The following is a 19,445-nucleotide window of genomic DNA, read 5'->3' as shown; positions in this document are numbered from 1 at the left end:
GTTTAAGCCACCTGTGAGAGTAGTGATTTACTTTTGGGTCACAATCCACTAGGGTTGCCAGGTCTGTGTTGGAATATACCTGGAGACTTTAGGGGTGGATCCAGGAAAGGGCAGGGTTTGAGGAGGGGAGGGAAAAGGCCTCAGCATGGCACAATGCCACAGAGTCCACACTTCAAAGCAGCCATTTTCTCCAGGGCAGCTGATCTCTGACAGCTGGAATCAGTTGTAAAAGTAGGAGATCTCCAGGCCCCACCTGGAGGCTGTGCAAACCAAACGGGAAAGAACGCAGTAAGGTTGGAAGCCTGGAGAGACCCATGTTCACATATAATTTAACAAATAATCACAATTCTTAAATATACTGGTTTTGAGCATTGGTTCCAGATATTACTACATCATCAGTACTTCGTCGAGTTTTCACCTCGTTCTATAGCAGCACCGTCTTTGTACAACAATATTGTACTGCTTCAGAGAGGCCTCCATACTTGCAAGGACATTGTACTTCCAAAAATTTCTGTCCTTGGTGGAGTCTCTCAGTGACTTATATATTATCATTGATTCATTGTATTCCTGCCTTTTCAGTGTGAGCGTCTGTATGAATACGTAGAATGTATGCTTATTGCTGGAATTTGTATGATTTGTGGAACTGAATAGTGAGTAAACTGTCATCAAGAAGCATTAAGCTGTGGAAATTTTTTGTATTGTTATGAATATTTAAAAATTACGATTATTTGTTAAAGTATATGTGAACACAGGTCTCTCCAGGCTTCCCACCTGGAAGCTGGCAACCTTACAATCCACTGCCTTAATTGCTAAAACAAAAGTAAAAAATAACTTGAATGTTGCTGCCATTAATTGATCTTTAATTTAAAGGTGTTAAAGAAAAAGGTTCTGCCAACAAGTGCTGCTGCACTGAATCCCAGTGACTAGGACAAAAGTGGAACATGAATATTTCATGCATTCTCTCATCCCTCCCGCTTTTATCTCAAGGTTTCATTCACTGCCAAGGGCTTGGCTCAATGGTAAAGGAAGCAATGGCTGTAACCTATGCAGGTTGCCTCCTGTGCAATTGCAACTTCTTGCTGGACCTGGGCTGAGCTCTAGCCCATAATGTTGCAGTGGTGCATCCCAAAAGGTACAATAAAGGAAGTATAGAATTGGGTTCCACTCCAAAAAGTTTAATAATTTTAAGGTATATCACTAATAGGTAATGATACAGCACAGCACATACTGGTACATCCTACTATGACTAATTACTGTGGCAATGCACAACTTTCTTTTTCTAAGATCATAGATAAACTACAGCATACCTGGAATATTATTTCCTGCAGAAATGCCTCTAAACATTAAACTACATTCTCCATCATAAAATCCAAGGGAATTCTGAATTATTGGAGGTAATTTATTAAATATCTAGATTCACTAAGATGTGTGCTATAGAGTTCACATAGGAACAAAAGGCAGCACTTTGGATTTGGAAAATATCCAGGACAAGGACCACACTCATTTCAATCCTGAGCTCATTTGTGTGGCATAAACATTAATCCTCAGTTTCCCAAGTGTAACAGAGGAACCACTTTGCCTTGCAGAGTTGTACCAGATATAGGGAAATAAACATGGTTTAGCAATTTGCAAAGTTATCAGTTTTATTTATACTCCACCTCTCTCCCCAACAGGGACATAAAGCAGTTTACATCATTCTTCTCTTCCATTTTTTCTGTACAAAATGTTGTGACGTACATTAGAGAGTGTGTGAGTGTGTGGCTGGCCCAAGGTCATCCAGAAAGCTTCCATGACAGAGTGGAGATCTAAACCTGGATGTCCCAGGTCCTACGATGACACCCTAATAATTATGCTACACCAGTTCTCATTTATGATGATGAAGAATGCTGATTGTCATACTCGCACCACTGTATATGTTGGAGCGTGGCCAGCAGGAATGAACAAAATGAATTTGTTCAACGCTTTTCCCTAAAGCAGAAACACCCACGCATAAACACTGCATAATAATCCAACAGAAGGTGCTTAAATGTGGAAGTTATAATGTCATCACATGAAATCACATGAAACTGCCTTATACTGAAGCAGACCCTTGGTCCACCAAAGTCAGTATTGTCTACTCAGACTGGCAGCAGCTCTCCAGGGTCTCAGGCAGATGTCTTTCACATCATCATAGGTCAACTATATTAGTCTCCTAGGTATGTGGGTATTCAGTGTGTCCTATCTGCTTCCTATGTCCTCTCACAGTCTCCAATACAAGCATATTTATTCTCTTTAATGAATACAAAGAGTGAAAAGCTCTCGTTGGGAATTTGCTCCCTAGGAAGCATGCTAAAATTAAAAAATGCTTGGAAATGTCAAATATTAAAGGTATTATTATTTTAATTGCCTTGTAAGAAATTCTGAGATAAAATACTTAAGATAAGCAACACAGAAAACACAATCTACAAAGCAAGGCAATTCCTTCATATAGTTTGTAGGGGGAAATCTCTTCCAGGCATACACATGCTGCAGACATAGTAAATCCCTATCCCTGGACCCCGCCTCCACAACTATCAAATAAAATTCTCTCCCAATCCCCCACTCTGCCTCAAGTCTCAATTCAACAGGGTTTTCCATGACAATATTGGCTTTGCCTTCAATGCTGAACTCTGAACTTTATTAAACAATAAAAATGACAACCACTAACTATGGCATAGAGAGCAACAAAGGTGAAAAACATACAGGAAGGCGTGAGTGGAAATTAAAATGGAGTATTTCAGCAGAATAGAAGTTTACAGTGTGTACTTCCTTGACAGAAGACTGTGCACTGTGGGGTCTTATATGCGTTAATACATTTCATGTATTCATCACTTGTTATATCTTTTTTACATGTTATGATTATGTGACAACTTCTACACTCCTGACGAAGTCAGTGGGGCCCACCTATTACCTGAAGCTCTGAGGAAAGCGCACTTAAGGATATATTAATGGGTTACCATTCCCATACAGAGAGCCAGTTTTGTGTACTAGCTAAGAGCTGTAGGCTCTAATCCGGAAAACGACCCTTGGCACTTACCGTGAGGGGTCCTTCTCCTAAGAGGACAGGAGGACATCTTGGGTGTTTCCCACTGTCCAATCAGGGAGGCAGGAATTTTTCAAAATCTTCCTTCCTGTGGCTGTGGAAACCACCCCTTCCTCAGTTCGGGTGACTCCGAGCAGCAGTAAAAGGAAAACTTATACCTAATGAAAAAAACACGCTCCTAACAGAATAACTAACAGTTGACCAGGGAAAAGGAAAAGGTGGGTGTTAACCCAACAGACTGACCAAACAGACCCTTAAAGGAAAGGGAACATGGAGGAACAGGTAACAGTTAACAACATGAACGAGAAAAAACCTCAGAAGTAAGTTGGCGGACGAGGTAAAGGAAAAAAGGTATTGCCCAAGGTAGGGTGAGAGAAGGGAGGGCAAGATGTCCTCCTGTCCTCTTAGGTGAAGGACCCCTCACGGTAAGTGCCAAGGGTCGTTCTCCCTAAGAGGCGGAGGACATCTTGGGTACTCCCAGAGCAGTATGTTAGTCAGGGAGGGATTGCCCTACTCGGGAAGTACATGTTGTAGGATTCGCTGGCCAAAGGCTGCATCTGCCGATGCGTAGGCATTCAATTTGTAGTGTCGAGTAAAGGTGGAAATAGACGACCATGTCGCCGCTTTACACACCTCTTCGACAGAGGAGTTCTTGTTAAAGGCGGCATTGGTAGCTGCACTTCTGGTCGAATGAGAAGTGATCCCTGTAGGCACCTTGAGGTGCACCTTCTGCACGCTTCTGCAATGCACTGTTTAATGGCGTAGCTAATGGCCGACTTGGACATCTTCTGGCCCAGTCTGGGAGCTGCTATGTTGATGAACATGGAATCCGACTTACGAAAGGGCTCGGTTCTGATCAGGAATATCTTGATCACCCTGCGCACGACCAGGGTGTGCCATATGCGTTCCTGGGGGTGCTTAGGATCCGGGCAAAAGGATGGCAAGTTGATTTCCTGGTTCTTGTGGAACCTGGATGAGACCTTAGGTTGGAAGGTAGGGTCTGGATAGAGCACCACCTTGTCCTTATGAAAAACACATAGCTCTCACTTGACCGACAGGGCTCCGATCTCGGAAACCCTTCTAGCTGAGGTGATTGCCACCAAAAAGATAGTCTTAATGCGCATCATCTTTAAAGGTACTGACATCAAGGGCTCAAATGGTGGATTCGTCAAGGCTGAAAGTACTGGATTCAGACGCCAGGTAGGGAAGCGATGAACTTGAGGTGGGGAGCTCATTGAGGCCCCTCTAAAAAAACGACGAATATGAGGGTGTGATGACAGACTAACGCCATCCACCTGTTGAAGCACTGAGGACAGGGCCGCGATCTGGCGCTTAAGCGTGGCTGGTTTCAAACCAGAGTGAAGTCCGTCCTGGAGGAACTGGAGGACCTTAGGAACTGAAGGGTGGAGGGGATTCACTCCCTTCCTCCGGCACCACCTGTGAAAGGCCTTCCATGACATGTTGTAGATCCGTGTAGTGGATTCCTTTCTGGACGCTAGGATGGTATCCGTCACTTCACCGGAGTAGCCCAAACCTAACAGTGATCTCCTCTCAATCTCCATGCAGTCAATCTCAGGCATTCTGGATGTGGATGCCACACTGGACCCTGTAATAGCATGTCTGGCCAGATTGGCAGGTGAAGGGGCTTCATCACCGACATCTGCTTGATTGATCAGAACCAAGGACGTCGAGGCCACCAGGGCGCAACCAGAATGACCTCTGCTCCCAACAGACTGATTCTTCTGAGTAGCTTCGGGATGACTGGGATCGGTGGAAAGGCATACAGAAGCCTTGGTGGTTCTGATAGGAGGCAAATAGATCCACCCTCGGCTGCCTGAAGTGATTCACTATTTGCTGAAAAAGAGACTTGATGAGGGACCACTCCCCGGATTGTATGCTTTCCCGGCTGAGCCAATCTGCTTTGACGTTGTAGGCCCCTTTGATGTGCTCTGCCCTTACTGATCTTAGATGGAGCTCCGCCCATTCGAATAACTTCACGGCCTCCCTGTGGAGGGCACCGGACCTGGACCCCCCCTTGATTGTTTAGATATGCTTTTGCTGCTACATTGTCCGTCCTCACCAGCACATGCTGTCCCGTCACCTCATCTTGGAAGTGCAGCAGTGCTAGACGAATGGCCCGAAGTTCCAGGAGATTGATCGGGAGGCTCAACTCCTTGGTCGACCACTGTCCCTGCGTAGGTATCACGTTGAGGGTCGCCCCCCCAACCCGAGAGGCTGGCGTCCGAGAACAGCTGTATCTCCTTCTCCACGCAGAAGGATCTTCCTTGGCGTAGGTTGACATCTTTGGTCCACCAGATGAGACTTTCCTTGACTACCATGGGTACCGTCAGAGACATGGGACGCTTCTCCATGATCCGAAACTGGTAAGGGTGCAGGAACATCTGTAGTCGTCTGGTATGAATACGTCCCCATTGAAGCGCCTCGAGGTTCGAGATCAGGAGGCCCATAAGCCTTGCCAACGACTGAAGGGTCGACAATGACTCCCGCATCACCTGTTGCACCACCCTCTTGGTCTTTATTATCTTGTCGTCTGGAAGAAAAATTGAGTTCGTGGTCGTGTCGATGACCATACCCAGGTGTTCCAGTCTCTGAGCTGGATGTAGATGGGTCTTGGATAGATTGATTAAGAAGCCATGCTGCTGCAGGCAATAGATAGTGTGGCAAACGTCCTGCTCTGCCTTCCTTCTCGACGGGGATCTTATGAACAGGTCGTCGAGATACGGATGCACGTGTATCCCCCGTTGCCTGAGGCACGCTATCAGATTCACTAGGACCTTGGTGAACACCCGCGGTGCTGTTGCGAGGCCAAATGGCAGAGCTTTGAACTGGAAGTGGGACCCGTCCACGCAAAAACGAAGAAACTTGCGATGTGCAGGCAGAACCAGGACATGGAGGTAGGCCTCTGTTAAGTCCAGGGATGACATGTAGTCCTGATGATGGAGGGCCTCCGTTATGGACTTGATTGACTCCATTCTGAAGTGGCGTAGCTTGATATTCCTGTTCAAAAATTTTAAATCCAAAATTGCCCTCCAGTCCCCGTTCTTTTTGGGAACCGTGAAAAAAATTGAGTAGACACCTTGACATCTCTGCTTGGAAGGAACTTGTTCTATTGCCGAAATGTTTAGCAGGTGGAGTATCGCTTTGAATGTGATGTCTCTTCGCTCCGGATTTGACCGAAGAGGGGATATTATGAAGCGGTCTGGAGGTGTCCTTTTGAACTCGATTGAGTAGCCCCGGGACACAATTTCCAGAGTCCAAGAGTCAGCCTGCGAAGCCTTCCAGGCTTGGTGAAAATGTAGCAGGCGACCCCCTACTGGGATGGAGTCCCAGTCATGCCTTATTGGGCTTGGGGGTCTTGTCGAATTTCTCCGACCTGTCGGCCTGATTTCTCTGGAAGCATGGGTTAGAGAAGTTCTTGCGAAAGTTCTGCTTGGGGGGTCCCCAGGTTGGTTTCTTGTACTCCTGCTTTGGTCTGGAGGTGCTGGTGGAGGCACGAAAGGAGATAGACCCAAAACCTCTTCTGTCTGAACGTCTAAGGTACTTGGGCATGGCTCTCTTCTTGTCCCGCATCTCCACTAGGATCTTATCTAGGGTGTTCCCGAAGAGCTTTTCTCCCTGGAAGGGATAGGCTGCAACTATTGATTTAGAATGAGTGTCTGCTGGCCAGGCCCGGAGCCACAAGCCCCTCCTTGCAACAGTGGTTGACGCCATTGCTCTGGCGGAGAAAGTAAGAGCGTCCAGGGAAGCATCTGCAGAGAATTCAGCTGCCCTAAGGAGCCTGTTAGTGCCCTCCAGGATCCTCTTGTCTGCCTCTGGTAATAGTTGGGTTAGTCGTCTCAACCAAACAATTGCCGCCCTAGAAACTATGGAGTTTGTGGCGGATGCCTTAATGGCCAAGGCCGTAGCCTCATGGCTCTTCTTCTAGGCCAAGTCAATCTTCTTGTTCCAGTTATCCCTGACTGACCCATGGCCATCCTCAGCTAGCAGCCCATGAGATTGAAGAGCTGCGATTGGGGCATCAACCAGAGGGACCTGCAGCATGTCATTGGCAAAGGGGGGTAAATCATACAACCTCTTAATCGCATTTGGAACTTGTTTGTTAGCACTGGTTTTGCCCATTCTGATTTTAGTTGGCGTTCAAAAAACTCTGGAAAAGGAAAAACCTTTTCAGAGGACCACAGGCGAGGAAAGAATTTGGTATTCCCCTTGGGCTTATTTTTTGGGTTAATTAAAGGGCTGTTGGTCTCCTGCTCCTCAGGAGGAACGTGGAGGTCCAATGCTGACAGCACCTTAGCTAAGAGGGGCTGGGGACGGTTCCTCTGCCTTGAAGAACCGTGAAGGTGGCTCTGGGGCAGGCATTTCGTCTATTTCCTCATCTGATAGGAATTCACCCTCCTCCCGGTCTCCCTCATAAGAGCTCTCAGACTGGTCTCCATCAAGAGATCTCTCTTCCAAGAGGTCACTGGCTAGGGACTTCTTCTGGGGCTTAGGGAGCCCGGCATGCTCTCCGGTTCTCTTGGGGGGAGAGAATCTGGAGGAGGAGCAAGAGCTAGAGGGGCCTGACCTGCTATGAGAGGCTGCCCAGACTGCTGCCCCCACGGTCTGTTTAATAGATTCTAAAAACTCTGAAATAAATGAAGATCCCATGTGGGGTACGTTAGCCAAGCCCCTCTGGGGCTGGAAGGGCTCTGGAATGGGCTGGGCCTCCTCCTGGACGAAATCTCCCGGCGGGAGGTTGGCATCCGCGGTTCCTTGTCGTCCCGCAGTCCCTCGTTGCCACTCTGTTCCGTTTCGCGCCCTTTTGCGCTCCGGAACATGGCCACCGTCTTCAGGGGAAGTCCCAGCCACGCGCGCCTCTTTCCCAGCCGGGGAAGACCAGTGCCGCTTTCTGCCGCTCCTCTGCGACCCGCCCCTACAGGGCACGTTGCCGGCAGCCAAAGCAAGACCCGAAGTCATCCCGGCTCCGGGGGACGTCTCTTCGGCGCTGCACCGGCCGCTTGCAGGAGCGTCATCTCCCATAAAGACGTCCCTGAAGCGCCTCTCCATCTCCTCGCGCCGATGCTCTTCTTGCACTGCGGCTTTGTGCCTGAGCCGCTGCGGCGCCGTTCTCCTCGTTGAGGGAGGAAGGAGGCAGGAGGGGGGGGGAAGGCAGCTCTCCTCGTTAAAGGAGAAGGTAACAAGGAAAGAAGTTGAAGAAGCAGGAGGAAAAGGGGTCTTTTTAAAAGCTATAAGGGAAGGAAGAAGAGTGAAGGATAAAGATTAAAATAAGAAATAAAGATTAAAGGGATAGGAGCCTATCCTGAGCCTTGCTCTCCTTGTCAAGGCAGGAAAGGAACTGAGGAAGGGGTGGTTCCCACAGCCACAGGAAGGAAGATTTTGAAAAATTCCTGCCTCCCTGATTGGACGGTGGGAAACACCCAAGATGTCCTCCGCCTCTTAGGGAGAACCAGGTTTGATTGCCCAATCCTCCACATGTAGCCAGCTGGTGATGGTGACCTTGGGTCAGTCACAGTTCTCTCTTACGAACGTAAGAACATAAGAGAAGTCATGTTGGATCAGGCCAATAGCCCATCCAGTCCAACACTCTGTGTCACACAGTGGCCAAAAAAACCCCCAAGTGCCATCAGGAGGTTCACAAGTGGGGCTAGAAGCCCTTCCACTTTGCCCCCCCCCAAGCACCAGGAATACAGAGCATCACTGCTCCAGACAAAGAGTTCCAACAATACGCTGTGGTTAATAGCCACTATGGACCTCTGCTCCATATGTTTATTCAATCCCCTCTTGAAGCTGGCTATGCTTGTAGCTGCCACCACATCCTGTGACAGTGAATTCCACATATTAATCACCCTTTGAGTGAAGAAGTACTTCCTTTTATCCATCCTAACCCAACTGCTCAGCAATTTCACTGAATGCCCACGAGTTCTTATATTGTGAGAAAGGGAGAAAAGTACTTCTTTCTCTACTTCCTCCATCCCATGCATAATCTTGTAAACCTCTATCATGTCACCCTGCAGTCGATGTTTCTCCAAGCTAAAGAGCCCCAAGCGTTTTAACCTTTCATCATAGGGAAAGTGTTCCAACCCTTTAATCATTCTAGTTGCCCTTTTCTGGACTTTTTCCAATGCTATAATATCCTTTTTGAGATGCGGTGACCAGAATTGCACACAGTATTCCAAATGAGACTGCACCATCGATTTATACAGGGGCATTATGATACTGGCTGATTTGTTTTCAGTTCCCTTCCTAATAATTCCCACCATGGCGTTGGCCTTTTTTATTGCAATCACACACTGTCTTGACATTTTCAGTGAGTTATCTACCACGACCCCAAGATCTCTCTCTTGGTCAGTCTCTGCCAGTTCACACCCCATCAGCTTGTATTTGTAGCTGGGATTCTTGGCCCCAATGTGCATTACTTTGCACTTGGCCACATTGAACCTCATCTTCCACGTTGATGCCCACTCACCCAGCCTCAACAGATCCCTTTGGAGTGCCTCACAATCCTCTCTGGTTCTCACCAACCTGAACAATTTAGTGTTATCTGCAAATGTAGCCACTTCACTGCTTACTCAGAGCTGTTCCTCTCAAGAGGAGTTCTCTCAGAGCTCTCTCAGCCCCACCTACCTCACAGGGTGTCTGTTGTGGGGAGAGGAAGGGAAGGAGATTGTAAACTGCTCTGAGACTGAGTAAAAGGTGAGTATAAATCCAACTCTTCTTCTTCTAAAGCTCATACAGTGCTTGACCCCAATGTTTTCAATGAACACCAGGCCTATGTGAAAAGAATTTGGCAAGCAATTCAAGATAATACTGAATTTGTGACAATAAAGGATCACCAAAATAAGGCTCAGATTTTCTGCCTAGATTAAGAGATTAAATAACAAGAGAAATATGAAGATGAACCTACATAACAGTAGACTACTATGCATATAATCTCACTAGTAGGAGGGTGTTAATTCAGGTATGAAAACACCATCACAGTAGCAGTGGTAGGGACATCAGAAACAATGACAGGAATAAAACAAGCTGATGTTATCACCCCATAAACCTGCACAAATTGCTCAGAGAACATCTTCCAAAGACACTAGGGAAGTGGAATAAATAGAGTAACTGAACAGTCTCAGTTTTCAGAGGATATTGTTCTATACAGATAAAAAGTTATCTGAGAGATGAGAAAGTTCTTCAGAAACCACCGAAAGCAGACAAGTGGGACTCAAAATGAATCTGAATGAAGCAAATACGAAGACGACAAATCTGCATACATGAAAGCATCACTGAACAAGAAACTGATTACAATCTATTGTGGATATAGCTGCCATGGATCAGATAAAACCAATTACAAACTAGAAAAGTCTTATATAAAGGGGAATATTGTAGGAGGGAAAATGGTTTGTTTTCCAACCCATCAGTTATTCCTCAAATCAGATGCATTCTGGATTATTCCAAAACAGAGACCTAATGGTCATCCTTGGTATGATTTTGGGGATCCGGACAAAAACCAAAGGTAAAAACAATGTAAAATGAAATAAATTATTTATCACATTACCTAAAAATAAAACAGAAGGATAAATTATTTTCCAATCATATATATCATCATTGGTTCACTAAGTGGACATTAATAAACACTCAGCTTTCCTTCTACCAGCACAAATATAGTGGTGTGTATTAGCAACTGCAAACAAGGCTCCACTTCCTTTCTACTTCCTCGCTAGCCTAGTGCCAAATGCTGATCAATCAAATGCCCCAAAAGACCAGCACAACCACGTTTAACTTTAAAAGGGGTAAATTCTCTGAGATGAGGAGGCATGTGAAGAGGAAACTGAAAGGAAAGGTAAATACAGTCAAAACCCTTGGGGAAGCTTGGAGGCTATTTAAAACTACAATCCTAGAAGCACAGATAAAATATATACCACAAGTTAGGAAAGGCACCAACAGGTATAAGAACAGGCCTGCATAGTTAACAAACAAAGTAATGGAAGCTGTAAAAGGTAAGAAGGACCCCTTTAAGCAGTGGAAAGCTAGTCCAAGTGAGATTAATAAAAGGGAACACAGGCTGTGGCAAATCAAATACAAGACTGTGATCAGGCAGGCAAAAAGGGACTATGAGGAGCATATTGCAAAAAACATAAAGACCAACAATAAAAATTTCTTCAAATATATTAGAAGCAGGAAACCAGCCAGGGAGGCAGTGGGGCCCTTGGATGACCAAGGGGTAAAAGGATTGCTGAAGGAGGATAGGGAAATGGCTGAGAAGCTGAATGCATTTTTTGCCTCCGTCTTCACTGTGGAAGACGAGAAGTGTTTGCCGGCTCCAGAACCACTAGTTTTGGAAGGGGTGTTGAAAGACCTGAGTCAAATTGAGGTGACAAGAGAGGAGGTCCTACAACTGATAGACAAATTAAAAACTAATAAGTCACCAGGTCCGGATGGCATACATCCAAGAGTTCTGAAAGAACTCAAAGTTGAACTTGTGGATCTCCTGACAAAAATATATAATCTTTCATTGAAATCTACCTCCGTTCCTGAGGACTGGAAGGTAGGGAATGTCACCCCCATCTTTAAAAAGGGTTCCAGAGGAGATCCGGGAAATTACAGGCCAGTCAGCCTGACTTCAATACCGGGAAAGTTGGTAGAAAGCATTATCAAGGACAGAATGAGTAGGCACATTGATGAACACAAGTTATTGAGGAAGACTCAGCATGGGTTCCGTAAGGGAAGATCTTGCCTCACTAACCTGTTACAGTTCTTTGAGGGGGTGAACAAACATGTAGACAAAGGAGACCCAATAGATGTTGTTTACCTTGACTTCCAGAAAGCTTTTGATAAAGTTCCTCATCAAAGGCTCCTTAGAAAGCTCGAGAGTCATGGAGTAAAAGGACAGGTCCTCTTGTGGATCTAAAACTGGCTAATTAATAGGAAGCAGGGAGTGAGTATAAATGGGCAGTCTTCGCCGTGGAGGACGGTAAGCAGTGGGGTGCCACAGGGCTCAGTACTGGGTCCCATGCTCTTTAACTTGTTCGTAAATGATTTGGAGTTGGGAGTGAGCAGTGAAGTGGCCAAGTTTGCAGATGTCACTAAATTGTTCAGGGTGGTGAGAACCAGAGAGGATTATGAGGCACTCTGTTGAGGCTGGGTGAGTGGGCATCAATGTGGAAGATGAGGTTCAATGTGGCCAAGTGCAAGTAATGCACATTGGGGCCAAGAATCCCAGCTACAAATACAAATTGATGGGGTGTGAACTGGCAGAGACTGAGCAAGAGAGAGATCTTGGGGTCGTGGTGGATAACACACTGAAAATGTCAAGACAGTGTGTGATTGCAATAAAAAAGGCCAACACCATGGTGGGAATTATTAGGAAGGGAATTGAAAACAAATCAGCCAGTATCATAATGCCCCTGTATAAATTGATGGTGCAGTCTCATTTGGAATACTGTGTGCAATTCTGGTCACCGCACCTCAAAAAGGATATTATAGCATTGGAAAAAGTCCAGAAAAGGGCAACTAGAATGATTAAAGGGTTGGAACACTTTCCCTATGAAGAAAGGCTAAAACATTTGGGGCTCTTTAGCTTGGAGAAACGTCGACTGCGGGGTGACATGATAAAGGTTCACAAGATAATGCATGGGATGGAGAAAGTAGAGAAAGAAGTACTTTTCTCCCTTTCTCACAATACAAGAAATGGGCAATTGATGAAATTACTGAGCAGTCAGGTTAAAATGGATAAAAGGAAGTACTTCTTCACGCAAAGGGTAATTAACAGGTGGAATTCACTGCCACAGGAGGTGGTGGCAGCTACAAGCATAGACAGCTTCAAGAGGGGGTTAAATAAAAATATGGAGCAGAGGTCATAGTGTGTATATATGTGTTTGTGTGTGTGTATATATATAATTTTTTTTGGCCACTGTGTGACACATAGTGTTGGACTAGATTGGCCACTGGCCTGATCCAACATGGTTTCTCTTATGTTCTTATATTCTTAATCTATACAGGGGTGTTGAACTCAGGGCTTTTTTTGTAGTAGGAACTCCTTTGCATATTAGGCCACACAGCCCTGATGTAGCCAATCCTCCAAGGGCTTAAGCTCTTGAAAGACTGACTACATCAGGGCTGTGTGGCCTAATATGCAAAGGAGTTCCTGCTACAAAAAAACCCCCTGGCTGAACATTTGTTGTGAGGAATGGATCTGACATAAATGGGACATTGTGGGGCCAGTCTTACATGTCATAAAATGTAATGTCAGGTAGTGGAGATATAAACTTTATAAAGGACACAGATAAACACAATTATTTTTTTTCTTAAAATAGAAACATGCTTAAAACTCTTGCAGTATTTTGTTTTAAACAGAAAAGTGGGGGAATAGTGGGATTTGGCAATGCAATTTTTAAAATAAAACATCAAGAAAAAGCACAAGGATCACAGAAGAAGCCAAAAATATAAACTAAAAATATAAAATGATCTGAGCCTAGGAAAACATGAAGTGGCTGGGCATTGCAAGCTTCCCCCCCGCCCCAGGTCTACTCAGATTGGCAATGGTTATTCATTGTAATATCCCCCTTTGGCTGTGGGTTCCCAGGTTAGAACTAGGCACCAGTTCTCAGGTCCATTCAGCAAATACAAACAGACTGAAAGCATCAACCCTTCATTTGCAAGGACCTTCAGCTGGCCATATAAATGCTTGAAAGTGAAGCTACTTTTGCTCCACACCACTGAAATACATTGCAGCACAGACACAGTTGCATGGAAAATGCAGAATGGATTTTTCATTAAGGTCTCTGGGCCCAGATAGATTACAGTCTCTCTGGGAGCAGATACCTTAATGGAAAATCCATTCCACATTTTCTTTGCAGCTTTGCAAGCCCAGAAGAGCTCCTTGCTCCTTGCTGAAGCAGGCTCCTTGCTGAAGGAGCTGGGAATTTAGGCAGACTTTGGGGCTTCAAAGAATGAAGATGGGAGGGGGAGGGGGGAGAAAAGAGCAGCGAGCCTAATTAAAGCCCTGGGTGGGCAGTGATTTTCAAGCCCCTGATCTATCAGTTTCTAGAAAAGAAAACTAATGGCTTGTTTTTAAATAGACATCCAAAAATAGATTTTGGAGGGTGGTTCGTGATGACGATAATATTTGGGTTCCATGTTCTCTGCATATAATAAAGCATTCTGGCAACTATAGCGTTAAATGTTTTATTGGGTTCAGACCTTGTGGCAGAGCAACAGTTTAAGTGGTCTGGCAGAAGTTTATGATTTAATAAACTGCTTGCTTCCACCCTTTATTCTCCATGAAGTGCCAAGAACCTATAGAAATTCATCCTTTTATTAAAACTGTAATATCATTTTAAGTAGTAAAACAAATTGTGTAATTATAAATTTACTTACCCTTCCTACCTCTCTTCTCCTGAATGTGATATTATCCTTTTCTCTTATTATACAAACGTAATATATAATTTGAATACACAAAAATAATGTAATGCCTATGTATCCTCCATACCTTCTTCACAAACTGAGGACCCAAGCAGTATTTAATACAATATTTTGTTCACACAGTCCAAAATGGGACTTCATTTTTTCTTGTCTTCTCAAAAGCATACACTCACAGTTCAATCCTCAATTTTTAAAAAGGCATAATTAATTTTAATCTTATCATTTTTGCAATTCTTCACAGATTTATATCAAAATATATAACTTTCAACATGGCCCTGTCTGCAGATACTTAAATCCATGGACCAAGCCCAGACTGGAAAAAAAATATTTTCCTCCAAACTTGAGGGACCCCCTCCCAAACTAGCAGAAAAATTCTAAACCTTGCAGAAAGGGTTAAAAAAAAAACCTTACAAACTTACCAGCAAACTGGGAGAAGAAGCTATCAAAGCCACTGATCACCCCTCATCCAGCAACTGGGGGGGTTAGAAGCAGAACCCACCACTTTCCTTCATGTCAAGGCCACCAAAGCCAGCTTCCACCACTCCTCATCTGGTCAGCAGGCAGAGAAGGAGTGACCACTGCAGCAGCTCACCTGAAGCAGCGGTACTGCATATGGGAGGGGGAGTGGAAATCACCACTGTCCCCACCTCCAAAGCCAACCTCACCACTCCTCTATGAGTGGGAAAGGAGAAACAGAAGCCACTGTCATCCCCCTATCACATCAGCCACATGGACAAGTGCGCAGGCAGGCAGGGGCAAGCAGTGGTGGTGCTGCCAATGGGTGCATGGTCCAATAAGTTACTGTCCCAGTAGCTGAGCAAGAAGGAGAATGGATGGTGGAGAAAAGGAAAGAGAGAAGGGGAAGAGAGAGAGAAAAAGGAGAAGAGAGAAAGATGGGAAAATCCTGTGTAAGAGAAGGTGCAGGGAAGAAGCAAAAGCAGAGGGACTTTGAAGACACCTCTGCACAAGTTCCTTGCAGGTCCCTGCTTGTCCTCACCAAATATGACAAGATTAAACAGTGCACCATTCCCATTATGAAAGTAAAATGTTAAGTAATGTGCAGAAAACCTTCCTAGTTGCTAATAAAACTGAACTCTCTACCAATTTACTAAAACAGAGCTTAAGTGTGTCCCTCAATTCATTTCAACCAGGATTAATAACTGTCAAATGCAATGTTGAATCTGAGAAGAGGAGAACCAATTTTCTGTGGGCTCATTCCACAGCATGGCACGTTACCAAGTAAGCAGGGACAGTCATCTGTTGTGCCTTGAATCTCAGCAGAAAAGCCTGTTACAAATAAAGTAAAATAATAAATGAATAAAAATAATTATTCTGCTCAAGAGCAACTATCTCATGGTTCTCAAAATCAGTACTAAATAGATGAGCATTACTGAACGGTGTTTGCACTGATATAGCAATTTTTTTACAATTAAGTGGGCCACAGTGTCAAAAACAAGTCTCATACAAGCCTCTCCTTTTATTCCTCAGAATCCCAGGAATTACTACTTATTTTTATAAGCTTGCAGCACATAACTAAATCTTATAGCAATTAGGGTATAAACTCCTAGCATGTGCTGTGTGTCCAGGTGTTTTTACAAGTGGATGTGAACACCAAAAATGAATTTTCAGCTACTCATTTCAAAGCACATGAACTTTTGCCCCCTAAAAATGAAAACTAAAAGAGGTGCCTTGAGCTTGGCACATGATCAGACTGCTCCATCAGAATCTATCAATATCAAAAACGGTAGGTGCCTTGATCTCCAAACACAATAAAACTGAGCGAGTGGAGGAAAAGGGAAGAGGGTCCAAGTGAGAATGAGTTAAGAGGTTTCACATGTCACAAGAGGACTGAACATAAGCACAACACACTGACTACTTGCCTCTTTAAGCTACTGCTGTGTTCTTTTCTGTTTGGGAAATCGCTTTAGTTGACTCTGCACAAACAGCACAACCCCTCTTCACAGACAGTGCAAAACTGTAGAAAATGGAATTTAAAATGTAGAAATAAAATAATTGTGGGCCATGGGCTATAATTTGATTTCATGCTTTACGAGAAAATTAAATAGCATTTCCTTGAATGTATTTTTTTTAAATATGCTTTTTACCATGTTAGGATTTCCTTTTGAGCAGAAGAGAAAACGTGCTGTTCTCAAGTATCACCGCTATTCAGGGGCAAAGCTGTTTTAATATGCACTTCCCATTCTGGGGAAGAGGAAATTCTTCAATTAATAAACCGGGTGGACTGAGGCGAGTTTTAAAAGGTTTAATCAGTTTCATCTGCACTTAGGATAAAAAGACTGACTATTCTGCTTCTTTTCCCCTCTACACTAAACTTCTTTAAAAAAAAATAAAATAAATATTTTATTTTAAATTTTTTGAGGTTAATATCTCCTGTTTCAGGAAATATTGTCTGTTTCATGCAGTGTGTATAAGACTTCCCCCTGCCACCCCTTTAACTTTTTTTGTGCTTTAAATCCTTTTTCAGGAGTACATAAACCATTCTCCATTTCATATACAGTAACACCTTGGGAGATACTACAAGCTATACAGGATTTTGGTAGGTATCTTGGGGGAGGTGATGGGGTAAGCAAAGAAGATTTTTTCCATGATATGTAAGCATTCAAAAGCCCTTACTTTAAAGAGAGGGAACAAGAGTGCATGAACTACACATGAAAAAACTAACTGAAAAACCAATGCAAATCATGTATCAACCTGGATACCAGAGCTTTAGACAGACAACATTTTGAAAAGAAACAGGAACTTCCAATGTGGTTCCAGTATCCCATAAGTATTCTGAAGCAAGCTGTTCCATATGGAAGATGTTGCTAAGCCTGGTGGCCCAGAGTCAAGAAGGAAGAACAAGGAATCAGACTCCTTAATTTATCTGCTGTTTCCTATGAAAATCCAGAAGTGATCACTGCAGGTCAAGATACTAAGCTAGAGAAACCTTTCATAGATTTGGTATTCAGAAAGTTACAACTACTCCCAACATTACACTAATCTTCAATGACTTCCTATGGCTTTTGAAGCACAATCCAGCTAAAAGCTTATTCCAATACATGCTAGTACAGAGCTCCCTGAAGTGGCGCATGGAGGCATAATGACACCCGCACAATTGTTTCATGGCGCCCACTTGCTTGTTAAATCTTGAGGATAAAATCTTGAACAGAACAGGAAGTGGAGGGAATACCAGGGAGTTTTGGCTCACTCTGTACCTGCTGACTGGCACTGAGCATGTTTTGGGCAGATCTGTCACGGCCATATACCTTTGGCTTAGCCAAACACAGACTGTCTCATATCTTTGGAATCTAGCAATCTTTGCCCATGCATTGTGAAAACTCTCCCCTTTCTGAGGGAACGGAAACCAAACATGGTCCCTTCTCCCCAAACAATAGAACTGATCTCAGCTTTTTGCCTCCTTAGAGCAGACAATGCTTCGAAAAAACTCAGCATCATCTTTGCATTTGTATGGAAAATCCATTCCAAATCAGTTGCCTTATTAATAGGATGATGCTTGGCTTGAAACTTCCCAAAGTTTTACAATTAACTCTGTCCCCATGGCAGCCATTTTTTGGTGGTACCCACCCCTTTCTCATAATTCCAAAAGTGCCTGACAGCTCAGCAGGGCTGGAGCACAGCTTCAGAATGACCAAGAATTAGAAGAATCCTGATCTGGCTACACAGATGAAGGAGGAGGTTCTGGCTCAGTTCTAAGTGAATCACTGAATTATATAATATGAATTAAATAGCCTGTAATCTCAGGTGTGTGAAGGGCATGAACAAGACCTCAGTCCTGATTACTGGGGTTAGTTTGGTCAAAAAATTTAAGGTATTACTGAGAGCATTCCAATTTCCCTCATACAAGTTAACAGCTGCAATTTACTCTGAAGAGGAAAGTAAATTACTGCACTTGGGAACAACCTGCCTGTTGGACAAAACCTCACCACCACTTCTGAGACTATGTGGCCTGGTCTTAATTAACAAAGATCCCATGGACACATACTTCTACATCACCAAGGGTTCTTGCAACATTCAAGGCCTCCTTCCACACATATTTTGTCACAATGGCTCAGTGTCTCTCTAGCCCTTTTCAGAATACCATCACTTCACTAGGTTCCAAGGATGACAGCAACATCTCTTCACACCTTGAAGCTCCCTGACAACTAATATTAAACAAAGGTTGAGCAATACACTATTGCAGGGGTCTCCAACCTTTTTCAGTCCAAGGGCACCTTTGGAATTCCAATGCAGTGCAATGGGCTCAGTTGCAAAATGCCAAAATGTAGGAGGCCAAGCCAGCCACAAAATGGCTCCTGCAACTTACCTTCAATCACACAGTGAAGATCCCTGTGCAGTGGCGGTGGCTGCTACCAAAACATTTTTTTTAATCTGCACAGCCAGTCAAATCTCCAGTGGCCAATTAGAAGTCCTACGGAGCAAAAGCCACATCAGACCCCATCCGCTTTCTAAAAATACTTGACAGGTGTTGGGAAACGTGTCAGTGGGCACCATGGTACTCACAGGTACCACACTGGGGACCTCTGAATTATTTTTAAGCAGTGTTTGATGAAAGGGATTTATCTGGAAAGACTTGACAAGTTCAATCCTCTGTAATTTTGCCCTCTGTGACTTTAAGTCATACTTTCCCTATGAAGAAAGGTTGAAACGCTTGGGACTCTTTAGCTTGGAGAAACGTCGACTGCAGGGTGACATGATAGAGGTTTACAAGATAATGCATGGGATGGAGAAAGCAGAGAAAGAAGTACTTTTCTCCCTTTCTCACAATACAAGAACTCGTGGGCATTCGATGAAATTGCTGAGCAGACAGGTTAAAACGGATAAAAGGAAGTACTTCTTCACCCAAAGGGTGATTAACATGTGGAATTCACTGCCACGGGAGGTGGCGGCGGCCACAAGCATAGCCACCTTCAAGAGGGGTTTAGATAAAAATATG

At 44.2% G+C, this 19,445-nt stretch overlaps 1 protein-coding gene across 1 annotated transcript in view; it reads right to left on the bottom strand.

Moving 5' to 3' along the window:
* The window catches only part of EEFSEC (eukaryotic elongation factor, selenocysteine-tRNA specific), a 267,221-nt gene that overhangs the window by 200,080 nt on the left and 47,696 nt on the right, over positions 1-19,445 (bottom strand). The window lies entirely within an intron of this gene.

This window comes from Heteronotia binoei, chromosome 5, assembly GCF_032191835.1.
Source record: "Heteronotia binoei isolate CCM8104 ecotype False Entrance Well chromosome 5, APGP_CSIRO_Hbin_v1, whole genome shotgun sequence".
Lineage (NCBI taxonomy): Eukaryota > Metazoa > Chordata > Lepidosauria > Squamata > Gekkonidae > Heteronotia > Heteronotia binoei.
This window is presented reverse-complemented; position numbering and strand designations above follow the sequence as displayed.